Below are 11,854 nucleotides of genomic sequence, written 5' to 3'. Positions count from 1 at the left end.
AATGAGCTTTTGCAAATAGCTAGTGAGCACACACAGAAAGCCAGACCAACTCTGCAAGACTGGGAGAAACAATAAACTTGAGCATACCTCACTGCCCAAGGGATAGCAAAAGAGAGGTTGTCAGCACTGGGCCTGGCTTGGAAGGATCAAAAGAAAGCATAGATGCTTAAGAATACTGCCACAAGAAGAAACAAGATGTGTGGAGCAGGTGTACGCATAGAAAAGGTCAGAGTCACTAGCAAGACTGACAGGTGGTATTTCTCCACCAAAACCAGTGAGTAAAGACTGGAGGAGATGACTTTTCTTAAGGTGAAGACAGCAACAAAAAACTTCTAGGTACATAAAAAGCAAGAAAAAAATGACAACACCAAAGGAACACAACAATTTTCCACTAAATGATCCCAAAGAAATGGAGATCTGTAGTTTATCCAATACAGAATTCAAAATACTTAATTTAAGGAAGTTCAGTGAGCTGTAAGAAAACACAGAAAGACAATTCAATGAAATCAGGAAAACAATATATGAACAAAATGAGAAGTTTAACAGAGAGATTAGAAATCATAAGGGAGAACCAAAAAGAAATTTTGAAGCTGAAGAATATAATGAATCAAATGAAAAATGCAACAGAGAGCATCAACAGCCGACTTTATCAAGCCAAAGAAAGAATCTGTGAAGTAAAAGATGGGACCTTTGGAATTATCTATTCAGAGAACAAAAGAAAAAGAATGAAAAGAGTCAATAAATCTTGCATGAACCATGGGATACTATTAAGAGAAACAATCATGCTTTATTTGAGTCCCAGAAGGAGAAGAGAGGAAGAAGGGGGCAGAAAACTTATTTAAAGTAATAATGGCTGAGAACTTCTCAAATATTCAAGGTCATGAAATTAATCAGTCAAACCAAAATTTCAACCCAAAACAATCTTTTCCAATATACATTATAATAAAATCATCTAAAACCAAAGACAAAGAGAATTTTAAAATCAGCAAGTGGGGAAAAAAAAAAAAAAACCTTCTCATACAAGGAAACCCTCATATGCTACCAGTGGGTTTCTCAGCAGAAACCTTGCAGGTCAGGAGAGAGTAGAATGACACATTCAAAGTCCTGAAATTAAAAAAAAAAAATTGCCAACCAAGATCACGTTATCCAGCAAAGTTGTCCTATAGAAATGAAGGTGAGATACAGACTGAGGGAGTTCATCACCATAAAATGCTGAAATGAGTTCATCAATTGAAATAGAAAGATGCTAATTACTATACAGTAAGTGCCCTACATACGAAACTTCAAGTTGCGAACTTTGAAAGATGCAAATGTACATTCACATGTCCAATCACATAAGTTAGTTCACGTGTCTGACGTATGTCGTCACATGTGTGCATCCTCTACAAGTGTTTGTGCTTCTGTGTACTTTACTGTATGGTACTGTACAGAATACAGTAGTACACTATCTTTATTTCAAGCCCAGGATATCTGGAAGCAGGCATAAAAACAGTGGTGATGTAACTGGTACAGTACTACCCAGACATCACTGGATTGTTTCTTCAAGAGGGTAGATAGGATTGAATCCAGCAAGGAACCAGAACATGTGCCATCAATGTCAGGTGTGAGTAAAATTGCAGCTTGCCCTCCGTCTCCTATTGCTGACGATCCTTCAGCTCTACCATCTCCCACCTCCTCTCCCTCCTTCAGTCAGTAACTCTTCTTGCCTGTTCACTCAATGCCAGCCCCTATATGGCAGCTGTTGTACTGTACTACTGTACTTTTCAAGGTACTATATTGTAAAATTAAAAACTTTTTCTTTATTTTTTGTGGTTTTTTTATGTATTATTTGTGTGAAAGGTATTATAAACCTATTACAGTACAGTACTATATAGCCAATTGTATTTTTTGGGTACATAGGCTAACTTTGTTGGACTTACAAACAAATTGGACTTACGAATGCACTCTCAGAATGGAACTCATTCGTATTTAGGGGACTTACTGTAGTAACATTAAAATTTGTTATTAAAAATAACAATAGCTACAATAATTTGTTAATAGATATACAATATTTAGAGATAAAATGTGGCATAAAACCCATAAAAGGTGAGAGGGGATGGAAAGAGCAGAGTTTGTGTACTTGATCAAAGTTATGTTGCTATCAGCATAAAATAGTTTATCATATCTACCAAATCATTTAAGTATGCCTCATGGTAACCATAAAGCAAAAACCTACAGTAGATACACAAAAGATAAAGAAAAGGGAATCAAAACATACCATTATGAAAAATCATCATTTCAGAAAGGAAGGCAGCAAAAGAGGAAGAAAAGAACAAGGGAAGGGAACTATGAAACAGCCAGAAAACAATAAAATGGCATTAGTAAGTCCTTACCTATCAAAAATTATTTTAAATGTAAATGTATTAAATTCTCCAACAAAAGACACAAAGTGGTTGAATATCTATTAAAAAAAAAAGAATAAAATAAACAAAAAACAAGACCCAACCAAAAGCTGTCTACAAGAGAGTCACTTCAGCTTTAAGGACACATGTAGGCTCAAAGTGAAGGGACAGAAAAAGATATGCCACCCAAAGAGAAACCGAAAGAGCACAAGGATAGCTATACTTTTATCAGACAAAAGGAGGTTTTAGTCAAAAGTTGTAACAATAGATAAAGAAAGTCATTATATAATGACAAAGAGGTCAATTCATCAAGAGGATATAACAATCATAAATATATATGCAATAAACATTGGAGCACCCAAATATATTAAGGAAATATTAACATATGTGAAAGGAGAAATATATAACAATGCAATAATAGTAGGGGACTTCAATACTCCACTTTCATCAATGAATAGAAAATCAACAAGGAAACATTATTTATTGAATTATTCTTTAGACCAAATAAACCTAACAGGTATATACAGAACATTCCATCCAACAGCAGCAGAGTACACATTTTTCTCAACAATCTCCAGGATAGCTCATGTGTTAATTCAACACAAAATTAGAAATACTAATTACTGGAGAACATCCAATGTAACAGAACTCTCATTTATTGCTGGTGGGAATTCAAAATGGTATAGACACTTCGGAAAACAATTTGGCAGTTTTTCAAAACTAAAGATAGACGTATTTCATCTAGCAATTGTTTTCCAACTGATTTGAAATCTTATGTGCACACAAAGCCTGCATGCTGATGTTTATAATAGCTTTACCCATAATTTCCAAAATCTGAAAGCAACCAAGACTCCTTCAATAAGTGAATAGTTAAACACAGTTTGGTATGCCCATACAATGCAACATTGTTTAGATAAAAATAAATAAATTATCAAGCAATAAAAAAAAACATGGAAAAGTCTTAAATGTATACTGCTATGTGAAAGAAAGAAGCTGGTGTGAAAAAGCTACATATCAACTAATTCAAATTATATGATATTCAGAAAAAGCTAAGCTAGAGATATAATAAAAAATCAGTATTGTCAGGGATTTTGGATGAGGGGGATTGAATTGGTGAGGCACAGGATTTTTTCTTGTGTGGTAAAACTATTTTGTATGTTATCATAATGGTGGATACATGACACTATGCATTTGACAAAACCCATTGAACAGCGCAAGCACAAAGAATGAATCTTACTGCGTGCAAATTAAATAAAACAAAACATTTAGGAGGTTGTGTGTTCCCAAGATGGAATGCAGAATGTGACAAAACAGCCTAAGTGAATTGCAGATGTCTGAAACAACCTCACAAAATGAAATTGGGGGAAAATTCCATGACCTAAATAACTTCAGGACTGAGTACATTCTGAAAACTAAAGAGAAAGAAACTACATAAATCACTGTACTCTAGTTGTTGAGGTTATTTCCCATAATGATATGGGTTAACAGTTCTGATACTGTTATACGTCTGTACTGGAATGGAACACTTAGTAAATGGATGGCAGAATGTTACAGCGAGGGTTCTCACTGTTGGAGTGGGAAGTTACAGATAAACAAGCAAAGGAGGCTAGAATGATCACTGTGCTTATGGATTAGATTTGGAGATACAAGTTTGAACTCATGTTCAGCTTAATACAGATACATGTGCTTACATACAGAAATATTTATAGAAATGTGTATATACAGGCTAGTATTCAAACAAATATATTCTTGACAGATGAGTCTAGTGGCAACAACACTTCAGTAGCAATGGCAATAATGCCCATATATAGTTTTCATTACTCTTCTCCAATTAAAGGTACTCCTTGGAGAAACAGAGCATGGCCAGAAAAACGTAAGATATGTAGGATGTGCCTGAGTACTTGTAGTACTGGAAACTGAGGAAGTACTAAAAAAATAAACACACACACAATTATGGAATATGCTGAAGTGACACAGGAACCAAACAAAAGAGCTCCCAGTGGCCAAAGGCAGAAGAATTTGAAAAACATATTAAATAAATAGTAGACTATAACCCAAAATGTAAAATAAATATTATTTTGTATCAATACTGACATAAATTATCAAATAAATAAATGAGAATGAATAGACAAATCCCCTGGGGAAACGAAGCTAGATAATTTATGTAGATACTCTACTTTCAAGAAGGTGAAGAATAACTCCTTAAGTGTGGTCTGCACATGGTGACTTCCTTCCAAAACTACAGTATATAGAGTAGGGAATATAAATAACTTGACAGTGAAGAAACCTGACAAATACTACTTCACCCAGGTGATCAAGGTTAACATCTGAATCGATAAGTCATATTGATGGTATGCACAGTTGATCCTTGAGCAACACAGGCTTGAACTGTTCGGGTACACTTATACCTGGATTTATTTTTCAATAAATACTACAATACTACATGATCTGGGGTGGGTTGGATCCAGAGATGCAAAACAGTGGATATGGAGGGCTGACTCTGGGCCTTGAGAACCCACTGATTTTGGTATATGTAGTAGTTCCTGGAACCAATCTTCCTCAGGTACTGAAGTAAGACTATACGATTGGTATAATGAAAATGACACTTTACCTCTGCTGTCTTCTCTTCAAATCCAAAACCTAGTCTAATCATGAGAAAAATTTCCATAAAGGGACATTCTACAAAATATCTAACCACTATTTCTCAAAACTGTCAAGGTCATCAAAAACAACAAAAATGGAGAAACTGTCAAAACCTAGAGGAACCTAAGGAGACATGGTGGTCAAACAAAATGTGGTACTCAGAATAGGATCCTGGAATGGAAAAAGATATTAAGGAAATCTAAATCAAGTAAGGACTTTAGCAAATTATAATGCATCAGTAGTGGTCCATTAATTGTAACAAGTGTGCCTTACTAATATGTTAACAGGGGAAACTGGGTGTGTGTTATATGGGAACACTTTGTAGTATCTTTGAAAGTTTTCTGTAAATCAAAAACGGTTCTAAAATTAAAAGTTTAGGAAAATTTTCTAGTCTGTTAATGATCAACTCAGCCCAAAGATAGTCATAGGAAATATTTCCCAAATGCCTACTGTGTGCCATACTCTATGTACAGCTCTAACTTACAAAGGAAAATCAAACACTTATAATTAGAAGGATTCTTAGTTTAATTATGAGAGATGCTTTGATGAGTAAACTGCAGTTAGCACTAAATGTGTAATCAGGAAATCTCTGCATTTATTGCTGATAATTGGTATATTTAATGGTTCTACAAAATATACTGGTGCTGATCAGTGAAGAGGCTCTTTTCACTTCTAATTTTATGAGGCAAAGATCATTCACCATAAAGGATTTAAAATACTCTTCTTTTCTATATCTGGTAGAGAGAGCACATGTCCTCAGTTTTCCTGTATTCAGATTACAAATTGAAGTAGAGAGAGAGATAAAAGCACCATTACACATTTATTTCTCCTAAAAAATAACCCTAACAGCTGATGTTTTGCAAAGAAAACTGAAAAACAGCAGTGTTTTTAATAACATAAATAAGTGTTCAACAATTGCATGCTATATTTGAAGAAATACATTGACAAACAATGAAATAACTGTGGTTGATAACAATAAATAACATTTGCTTAGCTCTTCCTGTGTACTTTACATAAACAAGTTCAGAAAGGACTGGAACATTTACTAGACCTTAGCCAAAGTTGCTTTGGAGTTACACACTTTCCCTAATAATGAGGAGCTAGAAGTTGATAATAAAATAAAACTTCAGAGTATAATAATTTTTCTCTCACAAATTCAATATTTTTTCCTTATTTCTTCACTCCAATAGGTCTCATTAGCTATACCCTTTACTTAATTTTAATTTAATTCTTACTTTTCAAATCTACTAAGAATTATTCAAAGCCTTATACTTTTACATCCTTATAGCATATTATATAATTCTAATAGCATCAGTTAGGAATATATTATTTGAAAGTGACAGAAACCCAAATGCTGTAAGTGTAGGCAAAAGAAGAATATGTTGTTCCTATAAATAAACCATGGCAAGGGCACATGCATCACAGATTTAAGTATGATTGGAATAAGCAGCTCTATTCTCACATTGACTTTCTCTTAGATCATCTTTGCTTTTTCCTCATGTCAGTCTCATTATTTTAGACCATCCTTTACCATAATATTGGAGAGAGCTGCCAATCGTCAGTAGCTTAACATCTCACTCTGTTGCCATCACGAGATAAAAGAGCCTTCTTTACTTAGCAAGAAGAGTAAAATACCCTTGGAAAGTGCTTTGAACAAGTCAAGAGACCTCTCCAAAAGTAAAATGTGATCATTATGTATATCATTTTTACATTTATTTAATCATTCAACAATACTGAATTCCTATCACATCCGTTGCTCTGTTCTACTCATTTCGCATAAGATAGCTAATGAAACTCACACAATTCCTGCTCTAATTTATAATCTAGTTGGGCACAAAGACAATAAACAAGTAAAATTAATATACCAGGTTATGATATTGCAACAAATAAAGCCATAAAAGGCATGAGGAACAAAGGAGAGATGTTATATTCAGTATCAGATGGTCAGGGAAGACTTCCCTGTTAAGGTGACATTTAAGAAAAGAATTGAAGGCAGTTACAACCATACGGCCCTACATATGGCTGGAGTGGGAAGAAATAAGAACAGTCTTCCAAGGAATGAGTCCCATCCCAATTTGTGCTGGCCAGATTCTAAAATAATAGGCTGACTATGCCAATTTATATTGCTTCTAACTCTTCCTTCCTTTATAATTGCCATTTTTGGGAATATTCTGATTATTTTTAATGTTTAATATTATGTTTTGTGTATGCACCCTAGGGATCATTTGTTCTCTGAAAGTGTGAAGAAAATACTTAGCTGACAAATAATTTTGACATGGCACTTAAAAACATGCAGAAAACAATGCCCATTTTATTTTTCACTATAACAAGAGAAGTATATGCTGGTCATAGAAATTTAGGAAGATAGAGAAAAGGACCACAAAGACATAATGCTATTACAGGTTTCAGTATACCTATATCTTAACAATATTCCATTTAATAAAGAAGGCGTCTGTTGATTTAGAATCTGCTTTTTCACATAACTATATGCCTGGTGTGAGATACAAAGTTCTTTCCCACCCAAGGTCACATAGCAATTTATGTTTTTTTTCTCCCGTTACTTTATGTTTTTGTTTTGCTTTATTTTGTTATTTACATTAAAGTACTTAATGCATTTGGAATAAGATGAGTAAGGACAGGAAATCTGGACAGTCCTGGAGGCTCAGTCTCTCTTCCTTTAGGTAATTTAAGGAGAGCTGGCTCAGCTTCTGTGAGTTAAGTTAATCCTGCGACTGGTCTCCCATCTCCCTCTTTTTAATAAGGCCACTTCTTTGCTCAGATTGTTACAGGCTTGCAGGTGTTCCCTGCTCTCTGTCATGCTACATATATGTAGAGCATTACAAGGGGAGGATTCTTCTCTAGTAGACATAGGACAATATGCATGCAAACTACATATGCTACCCTAAATCATAGAAAAAAAGGGAATTTGAGGGACTCTCTATACTTTATTACAGTTTACTTCAATAAACACTACTTCAAATCTGCACCTAAGACACTAGTGGTGTTTATGACTAGACCGAATAATCTGGACTTGTAACTTACTTGTTTCCTAGTACACATTAATTATTAACATATTCTTTTCCTAAATCATCCTATAAATATTCTCAGATACATTCTACTTAGATACACTCATGCCAACCGCAAGTGGACAGCTGCCTTACAGCTTCACCCACGGGTGACTCTGAAGAAGACAGGTGAACAAATTGTGCAGTGTAGATCTTAGAGCTGTAATGTGATTTCTCTTATTTTTCTTGGCAAAGAAATGCCCTCTATGGTATCCCTCTGCCAAAGACCCATTCCTTACTAATTTCACCATTTTTACTGGTTCCTCAGCCTTAGGAGTGCTGGCTGTTTTCTGTGGTTGCTGCCTCTGTGATATGCTGATATTCTCTCTTTCTAATGCAATTTTTTGGTTAACTTCATAATTCTATATACCTAGTTAACAATTATTATTTTTTTAATAGATCTTTATCGGAGTATAATTGCTTCACAATATTCTGTTAGTTTCTGTTGCACAACAAAGTGAATCAGCCATATGCATACACATGTCCCCATATCCTCTCCCTCTTGAGCCTCCCTCCCATCCTCCCTATCCCACCCCTCTAGGTCATCGCAAAGCACCGAGCTGATCTCCCTGTGCTATGCTTCTCCTTCCCATCAGCCAACTATTTTACATTCCATAGTGTATATATGTCGATGCTACTCTCACTTCGCCCCAGCTTTGCCCTCCAACCACATGTCCTCAAGTCCATTTTCTACGTCTACCTTTTTATTCCTGCCCTGCCACTAGGTTCAACAGCACTATCTTTTTTTTTAGATTCCATATATATACGTTAGCACACGTTATTTGTCTTTTCCTTTCTGACTTACTTCACTCTGTATGACAGACTCTAGGTCCATTCACCTCACTACAAGTAACTCAATTTCATTTCTTTTTATGGCTGAGTAATATTCCATTGTATATATGTGCCACATCTTCTTTATCCATTCATCTGTTGATGGACATTTAGGTTGGTTCCATGTCCTGGCTATTGTAAATAGTGCTGCAGTGAACATTGTGGTGCATGTCTCTTTTTGAATTATGGTTTTCTCAGGGTATACACCCAGTAGTGTACAGGATAGAATGCCCAGAGATAAACCCATGCACATATGGGCACCTAATTTATGACAAAGGAGGCAAGAACATACAGTGGAGAAAAGACAGCCTCTTCAATAAGTGGTGCTGGGAAAACTGAACAGCTACATGTAAAAGAATGTAATTAGAACACTACCTAACACCATATACAAAAATAAACTCCAAATGGATTAAAGACTTAAATGTAAGACCAGACACTATAAAACTCTTAGAGGAAAACATAGGAAAAACACTCTGACATAAACCACAGCAAGATCTGTTTTGACCCACCTCCTACAGTAATGGAAATAAAAACAAAAATAAACAAATGGGACTTAATTAAACTTAAAAGCTTCTGCATGGCAAAGGAAACCACAAACAAGACAAAAAGACGACCCTCAAAATGGGAGAAAATATTTGTAAATGAAACAACAGACAAAGGATTAATATCCAAAATATACAAACAGCTCATGGAGCTCAATATCAAAAAAACAAGTAATCCAGTTAAAAAACGGGTGGAAGACCTAAATAGACATTTCACCCAGGAAGACATACAGATGGCCAAGAGGCAGATGAAAAGATGCTCAACATCACTAATTATTAGAGAAATGCAAATCAAAACTAGTTAACAATTATTGATACTAAATTCCTCTCTGTTAAAATAGTTGGTATGGTTTCTGTCTCCTCTCTGGACTCTAATTGAAACAAATAGGTAAGTATGTTTTCAAATGATTAGGTAAGTAAGAATTTAGGTAGGTAATTTAGATGTAGAGATAAACATAGAGATTGAGATAGAGCCAGATACATAATCTATTTAAGATTGCTTGAAAGGACACACATCAGGTTATGAGCATGAGTTGCCCGGGGAGAAGGTGAGGAAGAGATACCAACAAGGAATGAGGGGAGTGGGAAATAAAAGTAAAAGGAAAGTATTAAAACATTTATACAGTAACATTTGAAATAATTTTATAAAACAATGTGGCTACCTCATGTTTTCTTCACATTTCACCATATGTAATATGTTTTAAAGTAAATATTATTTCTTTAATATTAAAAAATAATTTTATTTCCAATTTTAAAGGTATTTTACTTGGAGTGTGTGGATTCTATGAAACTTATTTTTTCTGTTTATCATATTATTGTTTTTGTACTTTGACATAAAATGTTGAATACAATATTGAGTTCCTATATTAAAATTGATTTTATTTGGCTATCTCAGGCTTTTATATGCTATCATCAATGTTACTGAATTCACTATATTTAATTTACTACCAATTTAGGGCGGGGTGCTATAAAGGAACACCTGTGTGCTTGTATTTTCTATATTCTGTACTTAGTTGTAATCTGGCTTGTGCTGATTTTATAAGCTTATAGAGAAAGTAATTTTTTGATTTGTTAGAATAATATGTAAAATAGGTAACATATTGCTTTTTAGACATTCACTGTAAAACTTTTGACATCCTGAGAGTTTTTTTATTGTTTTTAAAAAGCTGTTAAGCAATCACTTTTGAATGTTTTGTTTAGACAAGTATTTGAATAGGATACTTCTTGCATACTTGCCTGTGAAAGAGCATTTTATCTATTTTGGCCTCAATGTGTGCAAGCACACATGCACACAAATGATTTTAGTATTTAGTATAAACTCTGGAAGACAGTATTTTTTAGTCTAAAGGTTTACAACTGTTTGTTATACTTATCTTCTGATTATGCAGATCGTGTATATGAGAACTTTTTAAAGAAACAATCTGATTTTATTTCTAGATATCTGTCAGATCTTCCTATTATACATTAAAGATGATATTTTCATTCCTATACATTTATGTGTGCTTTTCTTGGGTTAAATATTCCTAGACAATGTAAATGCTCAAATTTTAGATTCAGGTCTTTTTCTGCTCAATCTACTTTCTCAGAAAATGTATTTCTGAGGTTTTGAATTGCTGTTATTATTTCCCACAATTACCTTTTATGTATTGTCCCATTTTAAACGTATTTTTTCCTTTTTTTCTGGGACGCTCTCAATTTTTATTGCTATCTCATTGTTATAATTTCCTATAAAGACTAAAGGCCATGAATTATAGTTACCATGGCATTATGCTTATCACACTTGTGTATTATACATTTTAAATCTGTGCAGTCCTCACATATATCAACTTGTCATGTCTTATTCTAGACTACAGCTTTTCTTCAGTGTAAACACATATTGAATTCTGATGAAAACCAGTAGCAGTTAATTTCTAAAACTTACTGCTTTATTTATTTTTTATTAGATGGGCTTTGAGAAATTCAGCACAGAAATGTTCCCATCTTTATCTTAAATTTAAAAATGTCTATAAATTTCAATTATTCTTACAACAGTCAACATTTTAAATTTAATCTTTGCTTTCCCAGTAATGGTGTATATTCCACTAAATGCTGAGTCTTTCTGTTTAAACAAATGCATTTTGAAACATTTGACTCTAATTTGTTTTTACTCTACCTAATACATTTTGTATGTAATTTTATATTTTATTTTTTAAGAATTTCTATATGTATTATATTTTGTAATAGTATTATGCAATGTTTAAAATACAAGTCTTTTGTTACAGAGATGGACAGCAGGAATTTCTGTTTCAACCTATAGCCTTGTTTCCAGTTCTTTGTTGTTTCTAGCCTCTAGGGATTTCTTCTTATGTTCCTGCAAACTCATTTATGTATTTTAAATGATGCTTGTTATATT

This window comes from Balaenoptera ricei, chromosome 1 (assembly GCF_028023285.1).
Source record: "Balaenoptera ricei isolate mBalRic1 chromosome 1, mBalRic1.hap2, whole genome shotgun sequence".
Taxonomy (NCBI): domain Eukaryota; kingdom Metazoa; phylum Chordata; class Mammalia; order Artiodactyla; family Balaenopteridae; genus Balaenoptera; species Balaenoptera ricei.
The sequence above is the reverse complement of the archived record's forward strand: the minus strand, read 5'-3'. Positions refer to the sequence as shown.